This window comes from Ylistrum balloti, unplaced genomic scaffold (assembly GCF_031769215.1).
Source record: "Ylistrum balloti isolate Yb309-2 unplaced genomic scaffold, AGI_CSIRO_Ybal_v1 Utg371158, whole genome shotgun sequence".
NCBI lineage: Eukaryota > Metazoa > Mollusca > Bivalvia > Pectinida > Pectinidae > Ylistrum > Ylistrum balloti.
This window is the reverse complement of record NW_026782634.1, coordinates 194,230-209,258: the sequence shown is the minus strand read 5'-3', so window position 1 is coordinate 209,258 and position 15,029 is coordinate 194,230. Positions and strand designations below refer to the sequence as shown.

At 33.3% G+C, this 15,029-nt stretch overlaps 1 pseudogene; it reads left to right on the top strand.

Annotated features, from left to right (window-relative positions):
• The first annotated feature begins 1,210 nt into the window (after window positions 1-1,210).
• LOC132561163 (uncharacterized) lies at window positions 1,211-10,294 on the top strand (annotated as a pseudogene).
• Window positions 10,295-15,029: the final 4,735 nt, after the last annotated feature.

Below are 15,029 nucleotides of genomic sequence, written 5' to 3'. Positions count from 1 at the left end.
GAGAAAAATTATAGACTTCCGGTCTTCAACTTGTTTTTTTTTTTTTTTTTTTGCTTACCGAAAGTTTAGATCAGTTCGGAATGTATTTTTACTGTAGAAAAAGACGTGGAATGAATACAAATTAGGTGTGCATATTGAGGGAAATACCTGTTTTTCAATTCTGTTGCAGCAAATTTTTAAAAACAATTCTTTTTCGATACAGGAAAATAAAGATGGTAAGGTCACACGAGAATTGTTGAATTTTTAATGAGATACATATTAAAAAGTGATGCTGGTGATACCAGTATACTATTGAGATTTGGGAAATGAAGACTGAGAAGAAAATCTATCGGTTGCAAGACATTTTAATGTATATAAACCATCATTAAACTATTAGTGAGCTGTGTAGTTTTCACTATATTTAATACCTACGTCAGTGACGATATTTAAAATTGGTTTACTTACATACATGTTTACAAGCCATTTAAACGCATGCTTATCTTCCTTCGATTTAAGTTTATCTTGTGATAAAAGTCAAACAGGTTTTCATCTAAATGACGTGGGCTGAAAAGAGCAAACAAGATTTGGTTGACGTTTTCGCCAATATAAATAAAACAGCTTGTACATGTATATATATTTACTTAAAATTTTAAGACAGGGAGGAATGTAACACATATCTGTTAAATAAAACCAATATTTCATGCTATAAGTGGCACTTGTTATCAAATAATCACTTTTTATAGCCACGTAAAATATGTCAATTAGTGTGTAAAAGGGAATGTAGAGATAAAAAGTAAATACAAAGCTGGTCGAGTGGACCAAGTTATACTTACATATCCAGTGATGGAAATCACGTTTCTATGATTGACCATATTCTTATTACGAAATCCAAAATCGACCTGGTAGATTCGTGTCATATATGTGATGACAACTTTCTTAATGTATCTGACCATCGACCGATAAGAATGGTACTTCGCACAATTTATTGTAAACGTGATTCACCGTCGATTGATACGACTATTAATTGGAAAAAAATCACTAGTGAACATATAGATATATATATAACAACAGCTAGATATACTTTTAGAACAGATACATGTCCCTGTTAATATATCTGAGATTGCTAGTATAATGAATATAGCTGCGGAGATCGTCGTTTCCTACAAAGCGTTACAGACATTATCTGAAACAGTACTGGAACCATGGTAACGTAAAATCTCTTCAGGTCAATATGAGACACACTCGATCTTTATGGGTCAATGAAGGTCGTCCACGTGGTCATGTTCATGAGACATACAAAAACTATAAAACTGCGAAGAGGTTATTCCGTAACGAACTACTTTTTGCTCGCGAACAGTATGAAAGGGAACAATTCGAAAAATTAGAAAATATAGCAGAACTTGACATCGGTACCTTTTACAAAGCCGTACGTACCAAGAGGAACGTAAATAAACACTCTTCCTCATATGAATTACTGGTTAATGGGCAAATCATTCGTGATCCAGATATTTTGAGAGAAACCTGGTATGATCATTTCCGTAAGTTGTCAAGTCCGCTCAAAGAACCACATTTCGACGATAAATTCAAGGAGCACGTTGATGGTCTTATTGGTGGAATGTATACTGAGAGTTTAAAAAATAATGATGGTATATGTGAAGAGCCTATTACACTTCTAGAATTACAACATGCTGTAAGAGATAGGAATATTGCAAAAGCTGGTGGGCATGATGGGATAGTCCTTGAGCATATTAAATATGCCAGTTGTAACTTACTAAACACAATTATTGTATGTTTCAATGATATCATAGAAAGGGAATTATACCCTGATCACTTTAAATTCGGTATAGTAATTACTTTGTTTAAAGGTGTTAAGCGTGACAGATCGCTGATGGATAATTACAGAGACATTACTCTAACACCGATACTGCAGAAGTTACTGGAGAAAGTGTTATTCTCTAGAATATTAAAACAATGTGAGGTTATACATTTTCCACATAAGCTTCAGCAAGGTTTTAAGGAGCACTGTGGAAGTATTACGGCAGCGTTCACGGTAAAGGAAACCATTTCATACTATTTAGAAAGGAAATCGAAAGTGTTTGCTGCCTTTCTTGATAATCAAAAAGCCTTTAATAGTGTGTGGATAAACGGTCTCATGTATAAATTATATCAGCTGGGTTTTAATGGTAAGTTCTGGAGACTTTTGTTTGACTCGTTTATGAACGTGACGTCATCGGTGCTTTTTGATGGCAAACTTAGCAATGCGTACCCAATACACCAAGGGGTAGGTCAAGGTCGGGTGTTATCCGCCTGGTGCTTTCTTGTAATGATAAATGATTTTGCTGTGAAATTAGATAACCAATGCTATGGGCTAAAGGTTAAACATGTTCATATTCCTTGTGTATTATTAGCAGATGATACGTTACTTCTCGCAGCGACGCTTTCTTTATTGCAGAAAGAGCTGGACATTGTTTATTCATATTCTGCAATGTGGCGTTTAAAATATAACTATGTTAAAAGTTCGTTTATGATTTTTAATTTGTCACGTCGATTTAAATCGGAACATCACAGTAAGATATCCTGTTATTTAGGAGGGGAGGCTATTCCTCAAACTACTCAGAAAACTTATGCTAGAGTATCATTTACTTGTAATTTACAATCCGACAATAGCATCTCCGAGTCGTGTGATAAAGGAAGAAAAAGTTTAAATTCTCTTATTGGTATTGGCATCCACTCAGATGGGCTCAATCCCGTGACAAGTTTTAACATTATCAAATCAATCGTTTACCCTTGTATGCTATATGGAAGCGAACTTTGGAACAATTATGCTAATAAATCTGTTATAGAATTAGAGGTAATGTATAGGTATGCCTGTAGACGGTGCATCGAACTATCTAAAACGTCATCAACTTCTGTAACAACGCAATGTCTAGGCGCTTTTAATGTATGGAGTGAGGTTGAAATTAAAAAACTGTTATTTTGGAATAAGCTATGTTTGGGAAATATACGCTTTATTTGGAAGTCATTATTCGTTATTCGATTATGTCAATTCATGTTTGGGGAGCTATCTGATGTACAAATAGGATTTATTCCAGATGTGTGTAGCATCATGGAAAAGTTTAATATAGAATCTTTTATTATGGACTTTCTAACCAACGAGTTTTTGCCGCCAAAACTATGTTGAAAGCATTTTATGAAAAGGTACGTTAGTGACTTCTATTATATACTATGGAGAGAAAAGCTGTCTACAAAAACTGAACTGTCCAGATATGCTGCCATTCATTGTTATCAAGGAATTAATCCTATACTGGAGCTAAGTAGAAAACAAAAGTCGCATAAATATATGTGGAACCTAGTAGAGTTAATGAAGTACTCATTTATGTTTGAACAAGACATTGTACTTTGTAAATTATGTGGAAAGTAGTTCTGACATTGTGTTTCACTTTTTAATAGAGTGTCCAAAATTGTTTCAAAGTCGTGATGTGTTGATGGACGGTGTGGTGAATGCAATAGAGGTGCAATCTTATATCTTGTTTTCAAATTTAAACGTTGAAATGGTTAACGAGATGGATGCACTGATATAATTCTCTTTTCCCTGCCTGTGAGAAATATCTTTATGTAATTTAAAATGTAAATATATTTATTTTATATTGATTGACAATAATCTCTTGCAAAGAGGAAATAAAGAATGTCTGTCTGTCTGTCTGTAGTGTTGTATGGAGATATGACTTTGAAGCCTGAAACACTGTAATTGTGTAACATGTTGGTCATCCTGCTTATTGAACTTCGTATCCTGTGAAATCAGATATTTCCATAGATCGCCGCCTCTTCCTCATCCCCTACCCCCTACCCCCCTCCAAAACGAATAAAGTAGATACTTAATTGTGTGAATAAATATAACTTAAAAAGTCTACTTCTACGAATTTGTGGATAAAGAGCACACACGAAATCCACGGAAATAAACCCACCTCAAAAATGAATGATTTTTAGTACCATTCTTACTTTCTAGATCCTGTTCTAATGCATCCGAATAGAAAGTTAATTTTGACTTGTTAAATGCTGAGTATGTATTAACAGACAATCTTTGGTTCATGTGCTAGTTAGTGACAACAACAATGATAAAACCAGCATTTTATTTCAAACGTGACGGAAATTAAAAAAATCCCATTTTCACGCTAATTCATTTGATTAGTACTACTAGATGCGACACCGATGTTAAGTCTACTGAACACATCTTCCTCACGAAACCTGTTTCTTTTTCTTTTCCTTAAGGTTCTTCCATATTATAGATGTTGTTTCCATTTCATTTTTGTTTATCAAGGATTTTGCATTTTGCCTTTATCCTCCTGGATTGACCATGTTGTACACATTGTCTGTAAATTAGATGTTTGGCTCTCCTTAATTGTTGGCCATAGTATATATTTGTTTAATTTTGTTTTATTTTAAGGTAAGTCGATTCACAAACTGAATGTTTTATTAATATTCATTTCGTTCGATATAAATGAGCCGATTCTTAGATCGTATATTTAGTGACCGAGTGGTGAATAAGATACATGATATCTGTGATAATAATGTCATGAAGTTGTGATGTCATTGCTGATTAAAGTAGGCTAATTGATTGTATGACACCGATAACAAGGTACTGTTATTACTGACAATTAGTGTTATCATAAAACATTACAACTTTATTCGAACAAACCAGAAATTCCCTTGTTCTTAAAAAACGTTGATATCATATAGAAATGAAAAAAAATGAAACATGAGGATGAAAGGGGTGGCATGTTTATAGAAGATACATGATCAGTGTCTTAAAACAGAAGCTGTGTTTTGGCGACGGTGAAGAAAGACAAATGAGGTGAGCCACTTTTGTCTTTCTGTCCCGAGCCAAAATACAGCTTATAGTTTAAGACTCTGACCATGTATTCTATTTATCCCGCAACACTGATGGAAAATCAGACTATTGAAACTTAAACAGCTTTGTTGTTCAATCTTTGTTTACCTGATGTTGACGTTACGCTGAATTTTGCCTGATGACGGACGCCGAAATAATTTTTCCGCGCTGAAACATAGTTCCAAACTTCATCGGATATAACAGCGATTTTACGAACATTCATATATCAATATGCTCATTACAACATGTACAATAGCCTATTTCAACAACTAATTATATTTCTAAACGTTATATGTCAGTAAATTCACAGAGTAATTCTGTCGAATTACCACATGTGCTAAAATACAGCTGTTTTCTGTCACTGCCGAATACAGCAAAAAATATAAGTGGCAGGTGTATTCCGACAATGGCACTGCAAGTTGTAGGATAAAAGCAGATTATTTATTTGCAAACTGTGTGTACTGTAAATAGTAATAAACAAATATAAAATTATGCGATAGCAATTAATATCATGTTGAACAAACGACCAGAATGACATTGAGACCGAGCTATTGAAGGTCTTATTTAGTTAGTTAATAGAAAAAACTGTATCCTGGTATTGATACATACATTCCATATTTGTACACACCTTAATTAAGAAGCTCTTAATAACTGAAATAGATGTTTCACTGTACAAGTATTGGATACTGTAAAGTTTGCAATTATCGTCGGTTCAAAATTTTGCGGTTATACGAAGATGTTTAGATAACACGGATTTTATTTTCACGGATGTCGTGCAGTGAACCGGGGTTTCTTCAAAAATCTATTTTCAAAGTATTTGTAATTTTTTTTTGATTGAAAACAACGGGGAAAACGCAACCCACCAAAAAGAACACCGCTTACAGTATAACTTAAACAGTTAGGAACTAATAATTTCAGACACACACAAAAAATTCACAGACTCTTTAATCAGTCAGAACCTGATACCGAATGTTTACATATCATTGTACAATAATAGGTTTTATTCTATACTACATATCTTACGCAACTCGTTACCATTTACATAGGAAATGTTTAATTTCAGATACGATGGATGCAAAATACAATGAAATAATTCGATTTTGAATATCTTAAAGTGAACTCTGAATGAGATTTTCGCCGAAGATTGACACATAAAATGATATGCCAGACATGAACATTGAAGACAAACAAAAACCAATTTAAAAAAACGTTATAGTTGTGAAAACGTGAAACCGTAGGGTCCAAGGAGATCAGTAAACATTCGGCATCCAAATACTTCGTATAAACAGGGACAGGGGTATTATTTTCAATAAATATTGATCGATGATTGAGAAACTAAAGCTACACATGCTCCTTGGTTAATTGAGTAGATTACTTCTTATTGTAGTAGTAATGTCTACTTACGTATGTACAAATATATAAATATATATATGTGTAATTATAAGGTGTGATCAATTTGATCTTGTTTACACATGTGGTCTAAGATCAAAGAACTAAGCATGTCAGACGACTATTTCTGGTCTTGTTAAATGTCAACAGTATAGTGTATATAAACGGGAATATCGTTCCCAGTTGCACTTGATTCTGAATCTCCGAATCTTCCTACATCACCATGCAGATTTCCATCTTACTTGGCTGTGCTCTGTTGGCCGTGATATCGGCTGCCCCTGATGGTCTCGTCCTGAAGGCACTGGAGAAAGAACTCGAAGAATCGTACAAACTGGGCGGAGAATTACTTTTGGACAGAAAATCTACTGACATGAATGGTTTGTCTGACGAAGAGAAGCAAGAGATTTTAGACGTTCACAACGATGTTAGAGCCAATGTCGAGCCAAGCGCATCAAACATGTTAAAATTGGTAAGTCGTTGTATTTCATGTAATACCAGATCTGTTAAATATTCCTACAGTGATGTATGTCTGAAAGAACCTTAACTAGGAAACAATTACTAGAAAATAATCTACGCTTAATTACGAATAAACGAAGTGTCCTCTTTCAGATAATTCCATTTTGATAATTAATGTCATTGTTAAAGTTTGTTATGTATCAAGGGGTTTGAATGAGGTATTTAGCTGCTAAACAGTGTTAATTTAGCAGATTTACCAAATAATCCTTGCATGATAAAATCTACTACAGTCTTCAATAAGCAAGCAAAATTTCTTAAAGTGAGCAATTCTATCTTTATCAAAGATAAACAAAGATATGCCCAGATTATAGAAGTTTGTTCTTTACAAGATCATCTTATTTCATTGATATGAAGTAGAGAAGACAAAGATCGTACTTCATCGTAAAGGCACTCGTGAATAGCATCTTTCAGTGCAATTTCACAGCATCGATATATATATATATATATATGCAGGCTGTGTCTTACTGCTGTTTTTTCTTTCTAAAAATCGTCAGTGATGCCGACGGCCTGAATTAAGGGATAAAAAGGGTACAGCATTACACAAAAATCGATAAATTTCATAACTTTTAATATTAAATAATTTCAAAAGAATGTCAAGTACATGTGTAAGGCTAGATGTAAAATTAAAGACATACGATCTTACTTAAACATCGGCTTATGGAACAGGCAACAATTCGTAGTTTAATTGTTTAGCAGGATTGTAAAAGTATAAAACAATCGTGATCAAATCAAGGAAGATATGTGTGGATTTCGTGGGCATGTAAAGTAAATGATTACATCATATCAATAGAATTATTATATTTATTAAAACTTTAAAATACTAGCCTTTAAACAGTGTTTCACGAGACGTTACATGATCAGACTGACATGGTTTATAAATGTTATAATAAATTGGATCAGAAATGGAGTGACGAGTTAGCGGCCACTGCCCAGGAATATGCTGACCAGTGTATCTGGGGTCATAACAGCGATAGGTCTTCCGGGTCATCGTTCTGGTATGTCGGAGAGAACCTCTACCTCACCTCCTGGTGTAAGTACATAAAATACAAGACCTATTCAACATGTCTATTCAGAAATCAGCTAAATGTATTGTCATTTCTTTTTATTTCGTTTGCGAACGAGAGGAATTGTATATGTAGCAAACAGTACCGTACATTGACAATAATTCAAATTAAGGCTAGTTCTGAAATATCTACAGGTTTTGCATATTTACTTTTATTTCTGATATTAGGTTGCGGTTTAATGCTGCCGAAATTATTGATAAATCGGTTTTAATTGATAAGCTGTGGACTATTATTTCGGTGATTGAAATGGAAATGATTTGTTTTCTTTTACATTTCTAACGTTTGCCCATCATGATGTTTTCTTGACTGGTTGTATAAGATTGATTTATTGATGTTTGTGTCTAAAATTGATATAGACTACAGTGGAGAAAGCACAGTCAACAGATGGGCTAGCGAAGTGTCCGAGTACGATTACTCCTCCAACACCTGTAGTGGCACGTGTGGACATTATACACAGGTAAGTCAGTAGGTGTGAAAACTTTACACAGGTAAGTTCACACGTGTGGACATTATACATAGGTAAGTCAGAAGGTGTGTAAACTTTACACAGGTAAGTTCACACGTGTGGACATTATACACAGGTAAGTCAGTAGGTGTGAAAACTTTACACAGGTAAGTTCACACGTGTGGACATTATACACAGGTAAGTCAGTAGGTGTGTAAACTTTACACAGGTAAGTTCACGCGTGTGGACATTATACACAGGTAAGTCAGTAGGTGTGAAAACTTAACACAGGTAAGTTCACACGTGTTAACGTAATACAGTTCGGTCCACCATACACAGGTGAGTAAAAAAGTGTTCGTATTTGATGCAGTTTAATCAGGTGGGATCACTATATACACCATGAGGAAAATATACAGAATATTGGATAACAAATCATGAACATTCATTTCAAATTTACATACATTTCCTAAGTATACGTTTTCAACTTTACCGTTCTGAAATACTCTTATCTTAAATTCAAATTAGATTTCTTTAAATGATACTATTACGTCATTGAATTCAGCTGCCTTTGATAATAGCTTAAGTGTTATAAAGCATGTCCAGTTGTATGCTCGGTTTACAGATACTCATCAGAGAAAGTGAATATAAGAGTTAACTCCCCTTCTACATCACCTCGACACTTCACCACTTCATCAACTTATCGAAACTAGGCGTTCTTGAATTTTTCTATTTATTTTTTTTACATTGTCTCACGGAAATATCGAAAAACATATCTTTGGATAATGTCAGTACTTCCGTATATAGCTATAGACATAATATGCATTTCCATTCTGTTACAAACAATTCCAACAATGTTCTAAGAGATCAGTTTCCCGACCCAAACCTTAGGAGTAAATTGTCGTTAACTAGAAACGCGTCAGTGATTAAGTCTGTTTATTTTGTCTTATGTCGTTAGGTACTGACATATCATACATCATGTATATCACTCTAATATTAGAGTCAGGGAAAATAACAATGCGAGTCGGTGTTCTGGCAGATAACTCCATGACACGTCAGAGCCTTTTTATGGTAAATGCATTAAAAGTATCTCTTTTGAACGTATTTGTGTCCACTTATGGTCGAATCTGTGGTGTAACAGTTTATATTTTATTCTATTATACAGTCATATTTTCATATTTTGTACTTGAGCTATTTTAGAGTTTGTCAGGACTGCACGTTCATTATATTTTGCATTTATATTTTATTACAGGTTGTGTGGGCCTCCACTGAATATTTAGGATGCGGCGCAAAGAAGTGTAGTTCTATGGAAGGTCTCTCCTGGAGTAATGCCATCATTGTCGTCTGTAACTATGGCAACGGGTAAGTCATCCCGCGTGCGATATCCTTGTGCTTTGTGTCAACATGACTTGTAAATGTGTGATGTCATTAATATTACAATATTGGCCAATTTTTAATTTCAATTTATTCCAAATATAGGATTGAAATATATATACATAGATTTCAATTTTATTTGTGCAAGATGGCGAAACCACCACATATCAAAGCCTTCATTATGACACAGCCGCCTTCGTCATAACATTTAAAACGTCATCATGACACAATTAATATACAGTAGTAACATCACAGCAAACGGATTGATAGTCCACCAGATAAAACAATATTCTCTGAAGTGTTACAATTAATGAAGAATAATCGTTATGCTGTTTATGGTATCAAATTAAGCCTCGTGCGACATCAGTTTAAGATATACTTTGTATACAGATATTACAGTATCATCACAACTCTTTAGTTTGTCGTTTATCGTAGATATACTGTTGAAATGAAAATACAGCTTCAATTTACATTCAAATCGCAAACAAAAACATGCCATGTTTTTTCTCCCACTTACATCAAAAACAACATTACAGAGGAAACTGGCGAGGCTACAAACCCTACACTGAGGGTCCATCATGTTCCCAATGCCCATCAGGAACCTCATGTGAAAACGGACTATGCGCATAAAACAGTGAGTGATTTTTTTTCTAAATTGCCAATATGGAGAACAAATCAAATGATGACGTCTTTGTTAAACATATTAATGTGTTGGTCTATAATCTTCACTTACAGGAATTGTCAAATAGACAATAATCTCTTTCAGATTCTCTAGATATCATATATCCTTAATCTTTTTCATTATATACATTTATCAACGTGGATAGATATTAACTGTTTTAATCACAAAACATCACAAAACATATTCTTTTGTATAAATACTTACATTTTCGGCAGCATGATATACTTATCTTATTCGTAATTATAATTCTGTGTTGAAGAAGACTTCGCGATTTTTTTTTTACATTTTGACGATTGTATGCACATTTCATTGAAAACTGAACATATTCACTATTTTGACAAAACATACTAATTTTGTTTACGAATTTTATTCCAGGTATTTAAAGCTAACTGAAAGAATTAGAATTGATCAGACTGTATGTAAGATATCTATAAATAATATGACAACTATGACGCCGTAACTGGTTCATCCTTTAATTTTCTATTGCAGACACTTGTCACCAATGTTTGTGAATAAGAAGGCGCCCGACCCGGAAAATGTGGAACTTTTGTAATTCATTTCTTTATCATTAATCTTTACTATTATACTTTTTCTTATAGCCGTCTTAACCTTGAAATTTCAAAATAAATATTTTTTTCTGAAAATATTTTGTTTGTGTCATTATTGATAGACTTAACAAAGGCGTTGTAGTTGATATGTACCTTAAAGGATTATAAAAGCGGAGTCAGTAAGTGAGGGTGTAAGAGTTATTTCCCTTTAGATACAACCTTGGGTGTATTCCAGCCTTACTGCTAGTTACATTCTATTTTCTTTCGACAATGCTGATTACATTACTCTCATGAATATTCATAAAATGTTTACGGCAGTTGATAAACATAAAACTACAATAAAGTAATGTAACATATGGATGAAAACTTTCTATTTTGAAGTTCTGGTAAAATTCAAGTATCAAACAGACAACACGAAATACTGTGATCAATTTGTTCTTAAACGTAAATGAACAATATTTAGAACGGATTAGTTTTTAATAAACAAATACACTTAAACTTGTTCAAGAAACTAATTTATTATAATCGTGATGAAATATAACAAGAGTATCTCAAAGTCTTCTATATGATATTAATTACAACCAATTATGCTTACAAGAACAGGCACAACACATTTCAAACACAACCATGACAATATTGCATTAACAAAAGTTAAAAGAAATATTATGATAATACATCTACAAAGTTCAATGACGATAAGATTAACACGAAACATACTACTTTTACAATGGAAACATTTTCACAAGTGAAATAGATGACATCTATGATGAAATAAAACTACACACCACACTCTGTTAAATACGTCAAACTTATCCTGTACCACACAACAAGTCCAAGACATTTAAATACGACAATGAAATTTCAGTTTGAGTTAGACATCATGTATTTTATCTACATTGTATATACCTTAAGCATATTTCAGAATACAAAGAGAAATTTAATTATGGGCCACACAATAGTTTTATACATCTATATGTAAACAAAATGAATAATAGATAAATGATGAAAATATCATAAAATGACGTCTTATAAAACAGTGCATGGTTTATTATCATCTTTGATAAATTAAAAATAAATAGCACAAGTAGATTGTCACGTACACAAAATTCTAGGTAAACATAAGAAGTCCATACAGACAAGTTAGGCAGGGAATGGATCTGTTCTCAGATCTATACACACTCTCCGTAGATAAGGATGTACTGCTCTGAGAAGTAAAAAGAAAATACAATATTAAAATTTTTTCTGACGGTTTTTTTTGAAAGGTGTAATTTTTGAAAAAAAAAGCAGCAAAAAGTCAATATGTTTCTACTTTTTTTCCGGTACAGACGTAAGAATATGTGTAACAGGAAATGATTCCACTCTACATATTCTTCTTCTTTGTTTCCTGAATCACAGACACTCTCTGCTATTTCCGCGGTAATATTTTCATTCTTACATTTTCATTTTTCACTACAAAGTAACGGTATCATACTTGGATATTACGGAAATGCTAAGTTAACATTTGATTTAACGAGCTTTAATCTCCATAGCAACCAAACAATGGCATAAGTCTTTAAATACAGTTTTTTTCTTTGATAGAGAAATGTTCGACGATACTTTTCATGATTAAAAAAGGGGGCCACTGTGCTTTATGTTTTGCAATTTTCACCTAAATAGACATTTTTTTAAGATCGAGAAACCATCTGAAATTTTTATTTTTGTGTGCTAAAATCCGGAGAAGTTGTCACAAAGTCGGAATTCACGTATTTGAAATCTGATTCGTGGTGATACATTATGCTAAATTTAGTTGAAATCTACCTAAGATTTCCAGAGTTATTCACAAAATGTAGTCCACAAGCGATATTTCTTCAAAGCGTCATAAAAATCGACCGTTTTCGGCTTAGAAGTATAACCGCAGATGCCGAAGTATATGAAAAGACATCCTTAATGGTTCATAAGGGGCTACAACGTAATAAATATAGTAGTGACGTGATCAGAGAAACGTTAGGAGACAGTGACGTCATTTTGGAATTTAAACAATGATCACGTACACGCTCGGAAACTGTACAGAAGATACATTAGAGAAAAACATATTTTAATACAAAGACTTAGATACAGTAGAGCCAGAAAGTGACTTAAATGCAACATACAGCTGTTTGTCGTTATGGGATTCGGCAGTGATTCTGAGGCCTTAATTTCGAAGCCCAGAAGGCAACCAAGGAAAATCGAAAGCGATCGAAAGAAACGTCATTTTATAGATGGGGAGGTGCGCTAGCCACAGTATTCAATAAATTTCTTAATTAACGCCAAGTGCAAGTGTATATTATGTGACTGCTATCGTAACTATGCAATTCGGAAACGGTAAACTTCACAATACATGGAGGTTTGAGGTAATTATATTGCTCCAAGACAGACTATATCTCTTTTTTTTTTACTGAAATACCTACTGATACCATAAATAAGTGGATAGCAAATTACTGATAACAAATTATCACTTTCAAACAAAATATTTTTTTTAAAAATCATGAAAATAAAACAAGCTTGTATGGGCGTTTATTAAAGCAATGTCATCATACCTTTTAACGAAATCTTTATAACGAAAATAAGATATTTAATGATCTTTCAAACTTTAATCTCATCATCACACATCGTACAGATAGGTTGTCAGCTATAATAGGTTTCTGAAAGTTGTGTGAGGACAATATAACACCAACATTTTAATGGTCACATGGAATAACAGTAAATACATTAGTAAGCGGGTTATATGACATTAAATTCATATCATAGATGTTCTACAATGACAAACGAATCGAATACTGTAAAGTATCGATATCCGGACACGGCTAGGGCTAGCAGTAATTTGTGGTCCCATTAATATGTTCAAAATAGCGATTACAAAAGAAATTTCTGTTGTGAAATGTTGTATTGAATAACATTTAGACATGAAATCAAATTTTAGAAAATGTCTTTCATTATCAACTGCCCTCTTTTTGCCTTGTTCTTGAAAGCCTGTTAGAGTGAGTTACTTTACTGTAATGTTTTAATCATATCAACAAAATGATATATATAGACCATCCACAAGACAAAGTCACATAAACGTACTAATTAGAGACAAATTGAAGCCAAATAATAAATTATAAATAGACACACACTAAACATTAAAATTCTGTGTTAATGATAAACATAAATTTTGGGGCTGATTGTTTCATGAAATGCCTGTTATTCACGTGCAGTGAATTTGGGACAGGAAATTATGTAAATGTCACGATTATTCAGTTCTTATCTTTATAATACTTATTTATTTGTTTGTCTTTTTATAATTTTCTTTTGTCTCTCGTTTTAAATATTACAGCGAAATAATGTAACACAGACTACTCATTATATCAATGCATTATATATTTATGTTTTACAAGAGTTACGGCTTCGAAAATTTTACCTATACAATTATTTCCTCCAACAAGCCAGTCGACATAAAACAATTTGTTTTAAATTTATGCTGTACCTATGATGTGCTATGTGTTTACTCCCATACTATATGTGTAATGATAATCTATAACACTAGTTGTATAGGAAACATCCGACTGAGATAGGACACCAAAAAATATAACAACGATCTGAGCTGTAATTCTCTCTCAATTAAACCACCTTTTAACCTTGATGAAGAAGCTGCTGGGAAACAAGCACGATATCTGAGTATTAGTATTCAATGTTGAATTGGAATAGCATGCTCCTAGATGCACTTCAATAAGATCAACACAACCACAGCATATTGCCTGGAATAGATCCAACTGCGAGAAACGCACTCATAAATTGAATTTATGATAATATCACTGACTGCGATGATAGCGTTTCAAATTTCAAAAAAGCGCGTCAAAGGTGACTTAAACATTGTTTATTTCACCTGAGAGAACATGAGCAGAACTGGACAGCGCTAGTAATCGTCCTGATTTTTACCTTGCCAAGTAAATGTAAATCGATTCAGTAATCGGAAAATGTTATCCGATGTGAACTGCCACACTTATATCAGTGAACACCCAATGAAACACTTATGTTGAATACAATTCACTGCCCTGTGTGCAAGCTAGGATCACAAACAATCACATCGACGACTTAATTGGAAAATAACAAAATTGTCTTTAATCAAATATCAGAGACTTGCTCTGCTTGT